General features: G+C 41.3%; 1 protein-coding gene across 2 annotated transcripts in view; it reads right to left on the reverse strand.

The window, feature by feature from the left end:
• Window positions 1-17,975, reverse strand: part of Abca1 (ATP binding cassette subfamily A member 1) — a 134,797-nt gene extending 116,822 nt beyond the window's left edge. For both annotated transcript variants that reach the window (XM_071600802.1, XM_027942984.3), the window contains exon 1: window positions 17,691-17,975. The gene's annotated coding sequence lies outside the window, so the exon portion shown is untranslated. The remainder of the gene's footprint in view (window positions 1-17,690) is intronic.
• Between the last annotated feature and the right edge of the window lie 315 nt (window positions 17,976-18,290).

Raw genomic sequence — 18,290 nt, forward strand, 5'->3', positions numbered from 1 at the left:
CTGGAAAGGAAGGAGAGATCAAGTAAGAAGGATGAAATCTGAGTGGCCTAGAGCCAGGGTCTCCAGGGCTGAACCCAAGTATAGAATTTCCTTCCCTCAACTATGCACGGAGAAGCTCAGAGGAAGAGAAGAACCACCAGAATGCTCATGAGAAAAGGAGGAAAGGAAAACCAGGACGGCATTTATATAAAATTGCATTTTTAGGTCTTCAAACATGGGTGCGGACCCCACAGACCCTCAAGAGACAAACGGATGGTTAGCAAGAAGTAGCCCAGGGCAGCAGGAGAAAGTTCTACTCTGGCTTCACTGTGTGCAAACAGGCAGGCTTCCTGCCCCAATTCCTCCCGCCCACCTTGGCATTTCCTGGCCTCCTACACAATCCCCCACCTCCGCCCCCCATCTCAGAGCACAATGATCAAGGCTGGGAGCAAGTCTCTCCAAAGAGAAGGGTTTGTCAATGCCTGAACCCTTCTGCCCAGGTAACAAAGCCAAAGGGGGACATTACCACATCAGTTTTCCAAGGAAGTGAACAAACAAAACCAGAAACCATAAAAAAAAAAAAAAGCCAGTACTACGTAATGTACTGGATTTCTCAATGTTTCAAAGCATAGCAGGCTCACTCCTGCCCTTCTACACATTTCCAGTTACTGGCTGGAAAGGATCCCACTTCACAATCATCACCAGTCAATAGGCTACTCTCATCTTGCTCCTGGAGAACCACAACAGCCACTTTACTGGCCTCCCTTCCTCCAGTCTTGCCCCACATCCATCCCTTTGACCCACAGCACCTAAGTTCTTTGACCAAACCAAATATGCCATTCCACCATCCTTTCCAGCTCCTCACCGCCCTGAGGATGAGGTCCAATCCTCCACAAGGTTCACCAGCCTCTGGCCTCCTGGCTGGGACTCCAGCCTACTCGCTCACCATTCCCCACCTGCTCAGCAATGCCTGGAGCTCTGAATCACAGGCTCCGGCTGTGGTACACTCAAGGACCGCTGGGAATTCTCGGGTGTGTCCCCTTGTCCTTTCTCCAGCACTGTCACCCTGGCCAAGTCTTCCTCCACCTTGGGTCTCCACTTAGTCATCACTTCCTCAGATTCCTTTCCTGATCACCTCCTTCCTAGGTGGCCCCAGGGAGACCTCTGTTTTCCCTTATATGAGTATTCCTCTTCTGGGTCCCGGTTCCTTCATGACTATTTTCAAAGACAATACAGGCAAAACTCAGGGGATGTTGACTTAATTAATTAAGAAAATGATAGACATGAGAAATAGGGTCTCAGCATTCAAGGGTGGTGACATTCACGGGCCTGTGGTAACTGATTTCACAAGCTTTACTAACTGATTCAGACAAATTGTCCCCAGAGAGGAAGCTCTGTGTACAGCAGCCTTCCACCTCACACTGAAGAGGGTCACAAAGGACTGCTGAGCTTGCCAGGTGGCTCCTGGGGCATCCTGGAAACTGTAATTGAATCTAAATCTGCTTCCCTTAAACATCAGGCTTAGCTACGGACTGAGCAACCCTCCCGAAGCCACAGGGACCGCTGAAATCCGTTTCTGCCAATCCTCAGACTCAAGTCCTAGTGGCGGGCTCTCTAGGTCTTGTCATCAGTCACTCAGGTGGGTCACTCCTGGCCAGAATTTGGTAATTTCCATATCTCAAACTTGTTTGGGGCATCATGGATCTGGAAGAAGTAACTACTCAAATGTGACAAATGTTTTTCTGAAATTTTCACTTCAAATGCCACTGATATTCTGAAGCTATTCATATCTACAGAATACCAAAGATTGCTAAAAAATAGAATCATCCCAACAAGCAAAGATGCATAACATCACACATCGCAGAGAAATGCAAGTTAAAACCACACTGAGATATCACTACATATCCACTGAAAGTTAAAAAAAAAAAAAGTGCTAGGGAATATGTGGAGTAATTGGAGCTCAGGACACTGATTGTGGTAATACACGATGAAAGAGACACTTTAAAAAGTCTGGCAGTTTCTTGTTAAGGTTTACATATACTCGGGACATCACCCACCGATCCCAGCCTAGGTATTTACCCTTCAAAAAATGAGAGTATATGTCCACACAAAGACATAAATATAAATGTTTACAGAAGTATTATACAGAGTAGCCCTAAACTGCAAACCATCAAAATGTGCATCAACAGGAGAATAAATAAAAATGAAATACTACTTAGCAACACAAAGGAACCAACTACTGATAGATGCAACATCATGCATAAATCTCAATTACCTTATGCTAGGAGAAATAAGCCATTTATTTGGCATTCTGGAAAAGGTGAAACAAAAGAGATGAAAATCAGGACAATGGTTGCCAGGGGTTATGGCAGGGGAAGAGGATAGAATGTGTAGGGGCATAGAAATGTTCTCTATTAGAAGAGTGGTGGTAGTACATCTGTGAAAACGCATCACACTGCATAGTTTACAGGGGTGAATTTTACTGTATTTAAATTATATATCAATAAATCCAACACCAAAAAAAAATCTGCCTTCTGTTATAATAATTAACATGCCTAAAGGTCAAATTACACCTTGGAAGATCTAAGAACCACAGAGTAGAAAGCCTGATTATTGTGTGATCCCCTCAGAAAAGAAAAAGTAGATAAACATTCATAACTACTTATTAATTCCACACACAACTGCAGCCTTAACTCGAAAGGCTCCCATTAGCCACAACAAATATTTGTCGAGCATCTATCATGTGCCAGGTGCTTGCAAGACCCTAGAGATTCAGCAAGGAACAAGAGACACAAGCTTCCAGCCTTCATTGGATCTCTGTTCTAGCAGAAAAGATGGAAAGTAGACAATAACTGTGGGTTGCCAAGACAGTGGGTGAAGAGGAGGAAGAGGAAGGACACAGAGCATAACAGGGAAAGGAAAATAACTCCTCTGAGGAAGCATCTTGAGGATAATGAAGTGACAGTGGCCCAGTCATATGTTACCCACAAAGAGGTCATTGAAATAACAGCCAGTATCAGACATTCTTTTTACTTTCCCTAGACCAGAACTTGGAATGTCAGTCAGGCCCAGTGATACTGCAAAAGGAAAAAATTTAAAAAATAAAATATAAAAATAATTTTAAAATAATAATAATAAGAAGAAGAATAGCTCACAAGAAGCTTGGTAAGACAGGAGAAATGATGACCCTGGGCTCCAAGCTATTCTCCTCACCTCCCTTTCTCACCAAAACATTTTTCCCTTTTGAACTTGACATGTCCAGTTCCAAGAGAGACGAAAGAAGAGTTTAAAAAAAAAAATTTTAACTTAAAAAAGAAGAAAGGAAGAGTTAAAAAGTCAAGGTGGGAGGAGGATTTATTTTCCCCCAATTTGGCACAGCAGAAAGAAAAACAGGAACTCCTTCCTGTGAGCTCTACCCTCTGTAGCACGCAGTCTATGGAAAAGGAGGAAGGGAACTTGTGCAGGAATGCCCTGCTACCAGAAGCCGTCCTCACATGTAACAAAAGGCTGATCTGGTCTTGCTCTTTCTTGCAAGAAATGGCCAGCATGAGAGCTCTGGCACCGGGCTCCTCTTGAAGGGTGGCAGTCAGTATACGTGCCTTAATCAGGCATGTTCCCAGGAACAAGATCTCCAGGCAGGGACCACATCAATGTCAGGTCCCAAGGAGACAGAAGCCACCCCTTCTGGGCAGGAGAGAAGGGCCTTCCCAAGCTGATACTCTGTCGGATTGCTGTATTAGTAGTAGATGGAGGGCCTTGGGATTTTGGAGACCCAATCCTACCACATGTCATGTAGTCATGTAGATAGAGAAGCTAAGAACCCAGAAGCAAGTGACTTAGAGCTGCTCCAAGGGAGCTCAGGAGATCACTTTTTCAATGACTCTCACTACTCCTTCCCACCAAGCTATTTTTCCTATGACTGTTTATTCCTCTGAACACATTTCTCTTATGAGTTCTATCCAAACAGTTCACATATCCAGAATGTACAGGCAGCAGTTAATTTCACTCTTCAAAACCAGTGATTATATGATAGCTATTTCTCTAAACTAAAAGTAAAAAAGAGAGAGAGAGAAATGTATATGTGAATATTGTGCTTTAAGACAAGTTTCCACATCATTACCAGAAGTGAGACAGAAGTTGCAATTTCTGACAACAGCTCAGTATCTCTCTTGATGAAACTGTTCATAAATATCCTTTTCTTACTTGAGGTAAGAAATGGACAAAGAGTGTACATATTTATAGTGTTCTAGATGTTTTATGTTAATAAACAACTAGCCAGTAAACTACAAAGCAAGAGTTTAATGTAAATGACATTAGACATGAACAGAAAGATGCTGGTGCTAAGGCTCAGCTGACCATCTATTTATGAAATGTTGATGCAAAAGCAAGAATCACAGATGTGAATCATGTGCCCAGGCTCCAGAGAGATGTACAAGGTCCTGTAATATTAGGATATGAAACTTGTAAGCCCAGCAGAGCATGCCTGCTTTGGAAAAGGCCTGTTCTCTAATTGCCTCTCTGAATTGGCCATCTCTGGATCAGTAGCCATCTTCAGGGAAAAGTCTAATGAGGTTACTAAAGGCCAGAAGATCTGGCTCAAACAGGCTCAGCACCCATGATTGAAGACAGAATGTGGCTGCCAAGGGGGCAGGAGAGGATTTTGAGTCATCCCTGATTTCTCCCTTCAGCTTTAGCAAGCCTTAGGCTACTTTGACTGCCTCCGTTTAACTCTTCTGGCCTCCAGAAGCTAATGGGCTCTCTGTCCTTAAAGACATACTTGCTAGTACCCCTAAAATTGCACCCCTACACACACACACACACACACACACACACACACACCCTATAAACTCTACAACCATCCCATGGACCATCAATTCCAATGACATCACCCTGAATTAAAAAGAGAGCTACCAAAGGGCCATGGTATAAAGGGTTGATACTCAGTCCCCCTGAAATTGTGTCCCTAAATTGTGATTTTAATACTCAAATTTGAGAAAACAAGGGCTAAGAAATCATCCAAGGTAAATGTCAAGGATAAAATGAAGTCATTCTACCATTCCAGAAGAATTCCATCATTCTAGAAGAAGCTCTACTAACACACAGCCCATTTTAAAAATACATAGATCCAATGAATTTTATTAATTCTAACTGTCTGTAACATGAGGTGGGGGGTTAAAAGTACCAAATTCATCATGCATATTTGATTATTAGTAACAATAAGATATGATAACTGCACACCCTTCTTTCACTCAGGAATACATATCCAATTCTCCAGACAAAATTATTTGTTAATAGCCAATTTTCTATGAAGTGTCTATGAAGTGAATATACAAAAAAAGAAAGAAGAAATCCAAGAATAGTGCATAAATCTATAACTAGCCTTTCTTTTGGGGGTACTGGAGATTGAACCCAGGGCAATTTACCGCTGAGCTATATCTCCAGCCCTTTTTATTTTTTATTTTTTTTATTTTGAGACAGGGTCTCACTAAGTTGCTGGAGCTAACCTAGAAATTGCAATCCTCCTGCCTCAGCCTTTCAGGTTGCTGGGATTACAGACATGTGTCACCGTGCCCGGCTGTAACTAGTGCTTGAGAGGCATAATTTCTCATGTTATCAACAATTCTGTTTTAAAGGAGATCCTGAAAGTTTAAAGCTGTTTCTATCATGCCATTGACAGTTAGACAACCAATGATTCTATGCATTACTCTCAAAAATCCAGATGCTACCAGCTAAATGGTCTTAGGACCTACAAATCTTTGAAGAGTCAGGCTTTGTGGAAGAAGGCCTGTTTTAAACCCACATCCTTGTTTCATTGTAGTAGAATTATGGAGAATTCTTAAGAGAGCCCCCTTTCCCCTACTAGTTTCCACAGAACGACCTTCAAAGGAAGATTTCAGCAAACAAAACAACTATTTGCTTTTTCTTTGGTGAGTCTATGTAGCACATAAGAAAATGAAATTTTCTCTTAGAAAAGGAACAACTATCAGCATTTTAGGTCATAAGAAAAAAAAAAATCACATTTTCCAACCATAATGATAATGCCAGAATAAAGGCAACCTAAAGAACAGGGACTCTCGCATTTACAAACACCGTGAGCTATAGAAACACCAGCAAACAAGCCCCACTCAGCAATCTGTGAGCTGCAGAAAGACTTGATGGCTTAATATTCCCTGTTGTATGGTTTTCCAAGAGTATTTTAGGAAAATGATTTTTAGCAAAAATTATTTGTTTGGCTTAATCTCTGAAAGGTCTTTAGACATCCAGCATTCCCCAAGCCTAAAGAGCGTATATTTTAAAAAATGCTCAAAGATATGAGGGATAGGAAAACCCAAATCTTTCACTCTTTCCTTTCCTTTGGATTTATTCTGCTATGCAGCAAACTCCCCCAATCCTTAATTCTTCTGTTTTCCTGAATCAACTGGTCCAGTAGGAAGAAAGACAGTTCTGGAGTCAGAGAAACTACCTTTGAATCACGACACTCCTATTCACTGGCTCTGGGCCTAGCGACTCTGAGTCCCTGTATCCTCTCCATAAAGTTGAGCTAATAATGTATAAAGCATTTATCCAGTTCCTGTAACAGAGTAAGTACAGCACACAGTAGCTATTACCGTGATGAGAAAGGCCGACCTGCAAAGTGAAGCTGTCATCAGGGTGGGGCCCAGCGAGGGTGGGGCATTAAGTAAAGGAATCTCTCTTCTTTGTCTTCACAGGATATCATTTCCCTTAAAGGCCTTTCCAGAGCAAACTGGCACTGGAAGAAGTGACAGTGTTATCTGGATATCCTGGAATCACTTTTGGCCATTGTTTTACCATAAAATTCCCTTTCAGGGGTCCCCACTCACCTGTACTGTTCTCTCCACACTTTCATGGCGTTCAGCTCCTGCTTTTTTTATACACATATTTATCTATTTGTTTTTGGTAATAGGTAGACACAATACCTTTATTTTATTTGTATGTGGTGCTGAGGATTGAACCTGGTGCCTCATGCATGCTAGGCAAGGGCTCTTCCTCTGAGCCACAACCCAGCCCTCAGCTCCTGTTTTCCTAACCCACAGCTGCTTTCCTCCAAATCTTCAGCAAATACTTCAGTTTTCCACTCCTTATATTAGAAATCTGAGCCTTGGAATTCCTACAACTTTTTTAAAGATATCTATAATAATCTTCAACAGATCAAATTATCAGATGGGCCGTACTAAATTATAAGCTGTATGCAGCAAGCTAGTGTGTCTCCATATGTTATTCTCTGCCATCCTGAGCCCAAGGATGACCTGGTGCTACATAAACATTTGTAGAATGAGGCCCTTGGGAAAAAAACCTCAGGGATGAGAAAACAGTCAGGGTAGATTTACTACAGCAACAAGCCAGAAATTTCACTGAAAGAAAAGGTTCAGGTACCCAAAACCACGAAATATTTCCAGTTGTGTTCAAAGAACAAGTTTAAACAGAAGAACATTTCTTTCAATTTCCCTCAAAAGTGTCTGTGGTTTGTTTGGAAAGTCATTCATCTTCATTAACTTTGTAAGAATAAGAGAGAATATGGAATTGGCCAGGCAGAAGCTCTGGAACCCTTGTGAACATGACATCGGACAGAGACCCCTTCCCTAGGTGCTCACCCTAAAGTACAAGACTTTCAGTCTTGCTCAAGAGCTTGAACTCTAAACCCACAGGCTCAAGTCAAGAACTCACTCAAAAGCTGTTGACACCTGTATAAGATTTTTCCGTAATAATACTTTATTCCCTCCACTTTGGCCAAACTGAGTCATCTAATCTCCAGGCTCACATCTAGTTCTAGCTCAGAGAGTGTGTGACCACTACCAGGACCCTTCTCCAGAAGGTTCTTTCACCAGCCCACTCTTGAGGCAGTGCAGGATGTCATGTGTCCCAGGCACCTCTGTTTTCACAGTCCAGTGAGAGCCAGCTGACGAGATAAGTGAGGATTTCATCAAGGTGCCAGGCAGGGCACAGAGGAACAGGTCCTGCCCTCCAAGCCTAATAACTGAAGTCCTCCTCTAAAGTAAACCAAAACAAGCCACTTTGTTGGCAGCCTAAGTTAAGAGAAGAAAGAGGAATCAGATCATAAGTTTAAATCCACATTCTACTTGTGATTCTGAAAAACAAGAACTTATAAGGCTTTCAGCTTTAAAAAAAAAAATTGCAACATGAACACTATTATTTGAGATCTGGGAGGATCCCACAAAAGGAAATACACCTGTATTACTCCAGTATTATCAAAGATTCTGTTTATTCCTTGTAAAAAGTGCCAATGTGGTTAAGATTTTCACAAGTCAAATATTCCATATATCAAAGAAAATGTTCTCAAGGAAAAATGGAACTAAATTATTAGGCGGAACTTCTGCTAGTCTCCTGTTTTTCAACTGTGGTTTTATGGTGGCATTTAAGTAACAGTGTGCTAAGTGTCTACTTCAGGAGACCGCCAACTTCCCCAGATGCAGCTCCGCCTGAGGACAAGAACTCTGTTCCTCTCTGCAGGCTCCTGGGGCAATCTACTCCCCTTAATGGAAGCCATTTGAACCAAGTGTCAGACAACCCTCCATTTGCTCCCCAGAGGAGAAAGCCATGCTGTGACCATGTGAAATGTTACTGGCACTATAAACTGGAAAATGACACTAATTCCATTAAATTTGCAAATCCTGCAGCAAGACTGACAACTGAATAAATACTACTTGACCAAAAGCTTTCTTTATTTTGAACTCAAGGTCCTTTACTACAATTAACACAGTCATCAAAATTATTATACACACACACACACACACACACACACATATCTGGCCTCAAATCACAACTAATCTTAACCAGGCAAAATTAGCACAGGATTTTATACTTTTGCATAAAGAAACAGTGCCTGGAAATTCTCAACATTCAGGATTTCTACAAATATTCCCTTCTCATTCAAATTGGCCCAACAGATAGAATAAAAAAAAATGAGACCAGCCTGATATTTAAGATTTCAGTGTCAATTTAAGCTGACAAGGACAGGATTTATAGATACAAATTCTTTTTTCTCTCCCACATGGCACTGTAAAGAATACTTTATGGGTACAGTAGAAAGAAGCCTGGACTAAAGACACAAAATACTTAAGAGACTTCCTCTTTCTCTTTTGCTCCCTAGCCATGAGGTGAGTGATTTCATTTGCCACTATCACCATGACGTGTTGCCTCGCCACAGGGCCAATTGAGGTACTTGAATCCACAAAGCAGTGAGCCACAATAAGCCTTCTCTCTTTACAAGTAGATTGTCTCTGGTATTTTGTCATAGTGATAGAAAACTAACACAAATGCAGCAAGTTAAACAGTACAAACTCAGGAATCAGCAAGACTTGAATTTGAATCCCTGGCTCTGCCATTAGCCAGATACAGGAACCATGAACTTCTCTCTGTCAGGTGCATCATGTGGAAAATGGGACTAAAACAGACAACCTCAACATTTCCTCAAATGTGAAAGAATCACACAAGACAGATTAAAGTAATACTCAGAGGGGTTTAAAAGATGGACAGGCACGGTACTAAACACTGAATCACAAAATGGGAAAATATTGTTGCTTCGCACTTCTTTAGCTCAAAACTTAATTACATAAAGGAGACAGTTTTTGTTTAGTCTTTTCTTCGGCACCTCTTTTTTCTTGATAATTTCCCTTTTTAAGAAAATGAGAACAAGTTTCTGAGTTAATTAGTGCTTTTGGAAAGCAATATTTTATAGACAGACGTCAACAAAAGTGATTCCATTTCATTCTAATTATTTTTAAATTACCTTCTATTTACAACAACATTTTTTAAATTGCAGGCTTAATGGAATGTTAATTTTTAAAATATATTGATGATTACAAAAATGTAAGCCAATTTAAATAACTTGAGCCATCTTGAATGCTACCTGTCCCGGGTGAATATTAAATGAGATAAAAAGATGATGTGCAGGAAGCCCCAACTCACAGTGGGCTTTCATTAGCCATGTGGTGTGGCTGATGGGTCAAATTTCAGTAGGCAAATATATGAGTTTAGGACACAGTGAAAACAAAGGCAAACACGAAAGATGGATGTGAGATTCTAGAACAACAAGGAGGGAGAAGTTCTCAAAGCAGAAGTCAGAGAAAAGATAAAAACTGTAGAGGGAGATTCATTTAACAGTTACTGAGCGATACAATACGTCAGTCACTCACCAGGTAGTTCCTTCTAATACACTTCTTATAATCTGGGACAAAGTTGTCAAAATAGATCTGAAGCTTGTTTTAAAGAGCCTTGAATGCCAAGCTAAAGAAGTCATTTACAGTGACAGATCCTTACACGTCTTGATGTTTGCTCAGAGCCTAGTATTTTATATGGTACGTGGTGTTTAATAAACATTTGCTGAACAAATGAATTTCAGTTTAACAATACTGTTTGGATATTAGCACATTTAATTTCAAAATACGTAAATATTTTGTAGTTGTTGTTGTGACTGTCAATCGTGTAATTCCTCTTACATCCTTTTCCCAGCAGCAGAGATCAACCACACTCCAGCTAAAGTAAACTGCCACCTCCATTCCAATGCCCTGTGTCTGAAAGTGAAGAAAGGTCTGCAGGTCATCTGAGCTCATCAGTTTGGGCCTTTGCTTTCTCTCTGCATTCCCAATAATGCTGCTTTCATCAGTATTGCCTTTATGTCAAATCTGGATCATCTAAATACCAGATCCAATCGATTTCAAACTGCCACCTCCAGAGACTCGTTTCTTTAAGAAAACAAGCTTAGTTTGACTTGTGGAGAAAAATTAAAATTAAAAATAAAAATAAATTATTCCAATCCTGGTCCCCAAAAGGAACTTCGCAAAACGAGAACAAGCAAGGATTTGACACCCAAGCAACCTCTTAGCAGCTCCTTCCCCTATCCCCTAACCCTGTCAAGAACCTTTTGTTCTTCCTCCCAGTCCTAATATGATTTCTGAAGCAACAAATTCAGGAAATATTTTAGGAAGTAATGGGTCTTATCCACCTACTCACAATGAAGTTCTTCCAAGCTCTTTAGAAATATCCCTATAAAGTTAGCCCAATTGTCATACAGCACAAGCACCTGTGCTATTTTCTTGGAGGCTGAATGAGTCTTAGCAGTCTTTTATTTTTTTCCTTTGACCTGGCTTAAGTATAAAAAGCAAAACCTATGCCCAAATTGGAGCTGTCCAAGATGGAAACATACTTTCTTTTGGAGGGGTTTTCCAAATGGTCAATCAGAGGGAAAACAAGAGTCTTCATTCAACCAAGTTTGCTCTATTGAAATTTATTAAAACTGAACCAACTTTCTTTCTTTGCATTTCAGATAAGAACCTCATTCTGAGACTTTGATCCAACTCTCTGTCCCCTCAATACAGATAAATAGGCAAATTCAACAGCTTTCTCTCCTCCACCTTCCTCTTCCATTATTTTCCTTTCTTTCATCCTCACTTCCTCAGAAATGCTCTGAAGCATTTCTGGGGTGCTTTTCCCCACCACTCCAAATCACACGAGGCATTACAATAATGCTGAATATGTCCCTTAGAACACATCTCTGGATGTCCAAAATCAAAAGACTGCCCCTTCTCCTATGTACAGGCCTGGAGTCAGAGGACCTAAAAGCTTGAAGGGCTTTTTAAAAGTCATGAAGTTTCATATCATAGGCCCACAATCTAAATCTCAGAAAAGTAAAATGACTTTCCCAGAGCCTCATGGTTTCTTAGTGATTTTGGAGTAGTTTCTGAATATACTGTAATTAAACATAGAATCTGGAGTATATGAGCCCATGCACGTTTCTTCTTAAGAGAGAATCCATAAATTTCAACACATCCTAAGGAAATTATCTAAGGAGCCCCTGTCCCCCAAAATGATAATCATTAGTAAGATTAAAACCTAATTCAATAATTATCATCTACTTTTTCCATGTGTGAGATATCAATGCAAGTAACATGCAATAAAACAGTCTGAGGTGGAAGTAAACTAAAAATCAAGTTTTTAAAAATCAGTGTAAAATGAATAGCAATATTTCAAGCATCATATCATATGCTTAACACTGTATAAACGCGTACCCCGCCCCCTGCACACACAAAAAAAAATACATATTTAACAGGTTAAATATGTATTATGAGGTAAAGAGAGACTGGCAACTTGCCTAATGCATATATTCACTGATAGGACCAGAATTCCAATATATGTTAATTTGAGTTTAATATCCATGCTCATTTTCATAATATCTGCACTGTAGTTCAAGATACCCTGAAACAATATGTCTGTTTTCTTGTTTAGAAAGAACTAAATAAATATTCTAAAGATAGCCTCAAAAGAGTATTTTATAAATGGATCACTAACAGCAAGTTCTACCTAGAAAATGGCATATAATAAATACCAGTTATGATAAAACATCTTGATTTTAAGACTAGCCAGATAAAATTCTTTGACTTCCAAATGCTTCTTGGAAGTTGTATTTGGCATAGAAAACATTGCACAGTTCAGCAAACACCAAAAAACAGAAACAAAAACAAAAGTATAAAGGAATAGATCCGATGCACACCAGGTTATTTTGTTTTTTAAAAAAGTGCTTAAATCTCTGAATTACTTGGTGAGTTATCTCCTTCTTCTCCATAAAAATAAATCAATGTACAACTCAAAGTATTTAAATGTGGAATGTCACAGACTTGCACATTTTCTCAAATCACAGCTGCCTCCAAAAGGGAAATGAAACTGAGCAAAACAGAATTGTTTGTTGTACAAGAAGTAATCTTGCCTAAATAATTTAAATACGCACTAAACTTTATCTATCATAAACCTAGCTTAAACTACAGTTGTTTGTCCTATAATTTTATTGTTAATGCTTTTCAGTGGTTATCCCATCAACTCAAAAAACTTTAAGAAAACAGGAAACAAGCATGAGGTTCCATTCCCTGTTGCATTTGTGCAAGTCACCACTTATTATTAAACCCCTTCCGTATAACTGGGAATGATTAAGGACAGGGGAGAGTGAGTCAAAGACCTTTTTTAGAGAAGCATGCGTGCAAAAGAAAGACAAATAAATGTTAACTATAATTTTAAAAAATACTAAATACAGGACATGAAGAGTACAGCGGGGCAAGAAGGGGATAACTAATTTTAACTCAGTGTTGGAAGGGAAGTGTGAACCCAGGTGAGGATGGTGATGTTCAAATCAGGTCTTACAGCAGGTTTGCAAAAACTTCTCAGGGTTTTGAATCCAAGTTCCTCTTCAGAATGGAAAAAATATAGAACTTCTAACTGTAGTTTGTCTTGGGAACCAAATGTGATGCTCCTGCATGGTTAACAGTAAAAGCTCTTTGCTTTAATAGTTTATGGTCTTAATGGGATGCAGAGTAACTGAAGGCCCTGGTTTGAAAACACTTATATATGAGATTTGCATCCACTAGCTTCATGTATTTCTAAAGTGTAGCTCTAATAACATCGGTGCTGGTAACTCAGGACACTATCTTCAAGTGAAAATACTCAAAAGGAAGATCCATATTTTTTTTCCTTTTGCTAGTACTTCATTTATCAAAACTTTTTTATATTTTAACAAAGTTTTTAACCCCAAGATTGGTAAACTCATGCAAGCGGAACTAGTTAGGAGATAACTTGGGACCATAACCAGGCTAGTTAACTCAGTTTCCCAATCTATAAAGATAATGATAGGACCCATCTCATGTGGTTCACATGAGCATGAACTGAGTTATCACATGTAAAACCCTTGAAAGGACATTCAGCACACACTAAGTCAAGAGTAAATACAAGCTGCTTTACCGAGAAGGGTTTTCAAAGAGTTTATTTCTAATTTGCTACACCAATTGAGAAGAAATGCAGTGTTCTGTTCTATTTCACTTTTATAAGGCGGACTCTGAAACTGTACTTACTTCTAGAGAATAAACCTAAGAAAAAGCTGATTTCATTTCTAGACGATAATAGCAGTAACAGAAATAGCTTACTTCAAAAGGTTCACAACCCATTTAGGGGGTAAGTGAAGTAAGAATCACACAGTATAATATCCAATTTTTTAAAAATTCACCAAAGCTAGGATTAACAGCTAAGCTAACATTTCTCTTCCCTTTTTCTTTGTTCCTTACATTTGCAGCCAAATACTCCACCATTCCATTTTCTATACTGTATATCACACAGAAAAACACTTTTGAGATTACAGATTATTCACAAATAATTGGCTAAAGCAATCATATCATTTTTAGTTTAAACCAAGTTTAAAAAATTAGAGTTGAGTAAATGTCACTGTGTGTCACGCAGTGTCACAATCCCTCTGAAACCAAGGTCTCAACAAGCTGAAGAGAATTTGGCTGGCCCACTAAAGGCAGCCAAGGAAATATATAATAAATGTTGTAGATTCTGATAAGGACTATAGCAGATGGATATACAAAGAGACCACACTGGGCATCTTTCAAAGTTCCCTTCTCATAGAAGCTGAAATTGGTCTACTTAATGTAGGAGTTAAGAACTCTGGAACTGAGTTCAAATATAAGCTTTGCCACCGGCAAGCTGTATGGCCAGGGACAATTTAGCCTCTGAGCTTCTTAATCTGCAAAATTAAGATAATGAGTTTGTTGTAAAGATTAAATTAGTATTTGAGAAGCATTTAGAGCAGTACTTGACACAGTGCTATATAAAGTGTCTACTACATAAACACTGCAATAACTTGGGCATTCATGCTAGTTTCACTTGCAGATGTGAAGATGGCTTCAGTTTTTAGTGTAGGCCCTCTCTCAGCACAGTTACATAAAACAAGCATTCAGAATGATCTTTTAAAAGTTGATGCTGGCCAGGAGAAGTGGTGCATGCCTGTAATTCCAGTGACTTGGGAGGCTGAGACAGGAGGATCACAGGTTCGAAGCCAGCCTCAGCAACAGTGAGGTGCTAAGTAACTCACTGAGACCCTGTCTCTAAATAAAATACAAAATAGGGCTGGGGATGTGACTCAGTGGTTGAGTGTCCCTGAGTTCAAGCACTAGTACTCCTCCCCGCCAAAAAATTTGATGCTGGAGTAATTACCATATGGGACATTATAATTTTGTTCTTTAATATTAGACTTAGAGTGTTTCAGAAATTTAAAAACAACATGCATTTTGGTATTTTCTAGATAGCCAAAGGTTCATGATTATAAAGAATTTGAGACCAGTGTCCATTTAACTATTTTAATAGCTAAAATTTGAAATAGCAAAGATCTAATAATTTGCCTCTACAAATATAGTAAGCACATGCATCCTGGCTTATGAAGAAGAAGATACCCTCCCCTCAAATAGTTTAAATGTAAAAATATCCAACCCCCTCTCCTATAAGGTAGGTACTACAAAGGATAATAAAAAGCTTGAGTTGCTGAGTTTCATTCATTTTTAATAATGTTTGGATTGGAACTTTTCCTGAGCAGAGGTTGGAAACAACCAAGCCCTAAGTATTCTTTTCCAATTCCAGACTAATGCATTGTCTCACATGAATTGTAAATACCCTCTAAGCCAAAATGTGCCCAAGGTCCATTATAAGCCTGCATTTAGATGCCAATCAAAATACTTGTAAGAATTGAGATTTCAAATGCTCATCTATAGGCAAGACATATATATCTTGGGTCATAGTCAGATATGTCATTTTGGGAAAACGCTGTTTTGCAAAGGGACTCTTTAATTACTTTGACTATAGTAGCAATTCTTGTCCCATAAAGGGACTGTGGTCATCATGAAGGCCAGAGACCCTCTTCCCTGGTTCCTCTGATTCTACTGCTTGTTTTCAAATAAATACTGATTCACTCTGTGAAACCAGGGTTTTCCAAAAATTCCTCATCGTGAATTATTTTAATGGGTTATGGGAACATATGGGAAACAGTCTAAAAAATGGAAATTTCGTACTTAAAAATTACTTTAGTAACTGAAGATGTTCTATTAAGGAATATTCTCCAAATATTTATTTAATGTGGGAAGAGTTTCTTAAAAGAATGCTACAAACAACAGAAAGCCTCCATTATTTTTGTGGTAAGTTTGAGAAAAGCAGGCTGAAATAAAAGGCGAGATGAGAAACTAAGTACTTTTTTTAGTAGGCATTTAAATTTTGTCTGAAAAGAAAATCAGAACTTGGTTGTAAAAGAGTCAAACTCTGCTCTTGGGGAGAAAACTTTCAGATGTTTGTAGGAGATAAGGACTGAGCCAAAATAGTGATATGGTGATTCCCATCACCAAAGAAATTTTTTTAAAAATACCAAAGCTGTCCTCTACTATATGAATACATATACCATCCACTTCTTATGTGCAGTATTATTGAAAAATCTGAGGATTTAAAAGCTGGTGATATCCATGGAAATAGAGGAAGGCCAATTACATCTAGTGCCAGATATTTGTTTCTTTCTTCTTTAACTTTAATCTTATTTCTTTCCTTCTTTCTGATAAGTGCTGATAAAAACAGGCATCTACACACAACCCGGATCCAGGCAACTCTCCAAAAACCTCTGGTTTAGCAATGGCCTGGGAGTCGAGAAATAGGCGAACACACACACACACACACACACACACACACACACACTCTCTCTCTCTCTCTCTCTCTCTCTCTCTCTCTCTCTCTCTCTGTCTCCTCTCTCTCAGATGGGCTTTCTTTCTCCTGAGCCTCCGGGTTCCTCCAGTCTGCAACCACCGGTCTTCACCAGATTCACAGTCTGAATTCGGGAGTGAAGCCCACCACTGTGGAGGCCGCCCTGCTCCAGCCACGGGCCAATACCTGGACCACCCGGCCAGGAGGCGCTGCGGGCCATTCTCCAGGGGCCACTGGCAGCCGGCGCCCAGCCCCCATCTCCTCGCGCAGAGCCCAGCCCAGCCGCCAGCTCCGAGTTCTGCGCCGCCCGCCGGGGTTACTCGCGGTCATTTCACTGCACCACCTCGCCCCAGCTTCGCCACCCGCGCCCGTCCTCAAGCTGTCCCAAGGGACGAGCAGCAAAGGGCAGAAGATGGGGCAGAAGGTGAAGCAAAATGGGTCCCCCAGCTCTGGTTTCCGCAGGCTCTTCTAAGTCTTGAAAGGAACAAAACTCATTCCCCCACCCCCACCCTCTGTGCCAGGGACAACAGCTCCGCGAGCGCACGGAAACTGCAGGCAGGACCCCCAGGTCTAACAAAGCCCCCGGGCCTCAAGCGAGCCATATCACATCCGACTCCGTTTGGGACACAACTACTCCAGTTCTGTGGATACAACGACGAGCCTCTCCAGTCCTGGGGCGCTGAGCTGATCCCGAGCTCAGAGCTCAACACCGACCAGTTTCTTAAGAAAGGAGTGAGGACTCAAAGCTGGCATTTGTCCCCGTGGGCGCCGGCTCACTCGCAGCTAGAGGGGTTTCCAGCCGGCCCCAGCGCTTCCAAACAAAGGGAAGCGCTTTGCGTCCAATCTGCCACTCTCCCCACCTCAGTAGCAGCGCCCCCAGCATGCCCAGGAAACCCCGACCTCACTGCGCCCAAGGTACTGCTCCCGGTTCTCCATGCCCAAAGATGCTCTCCGGACACCCTGACAGGGCGAGCCCCGAGGGTAGCAGCAGTGCAGCGACCCGGGGTCTGCACAGCAGGCATCCTCTCCCCCTTTACGCCGCTCCTACCCCATTTGTATTGCAAGGAGTGGGAATGTGGGGGCCGGGAACAGAGTCCCCGAAACCGGGTACTTCCCAAAGCCTCTTCCGCCCCAAAGCAAAACAATAATGTCCGAGTCTCTAGAAAGCCTCTTACCTGTTTTCCACTTTTGTGTTTGTGTCTCTTTCCCCCACCCCTTGACCAACCGTTCCGGTGAAGGGCAGAGAAAGAAGTGTGGGAAAACGGGGAGCAAAGCGCCCCTGGAAATGGGCTTCGGCTGCGCGGTCCTGCGGAGCTCCCTGCCCTGCCCACGCGCGTAGGGGAAGAGAGGTGTGGGCTCGGCTCGGCCGGTCCCGGCCCCACTCACTCTCCCTCGGAATTACTGGGTTTTGCCGCGACTAGTTCCTTTTATAGATTCGGCTGCGCCGAGCGCAGGGGTTACTATCGGTCAAAGCCTGTTCTCTCCCTCCTCCCCCGCCCCCTTCCCGGCCTCTGTTTATGTAGTTCAGTCACTCAGCAAGAAAGCACGTGGAGCTGCGGCCCGCCCCTTAAACCGGCGACGCAGACCCGGCCGGCAGCGCTAGGCTGGGGTGGAGAGTGCTCCAGACCCAAAGGGTCCGCGGTCGGTGTTCCGCACCCACTGCCCCGGCCCTGACCTGCCAGCCTCAGACGAGCGGGAAACTGGGCTTCAGCTGCGACCAACTGGGCTTCAGCTGCGACCAAGACTCGAATCTGTGTTCTGGGCAGCCAAAGGCG

Source organism: Marmota flaviventris, chromosome 13 (genome assembly GCF_047511675.1).
Source record: "Marmota flaviventris isolate mMarFla1 chromosome 13, mMarFla1.hap1, whole genome shotgun sequence".
NCBI lineage: Eukaryota > Metazoa > Chordata > Mammalia > Rodentia > Sciuridae > Marmota > Marmota flaviventris.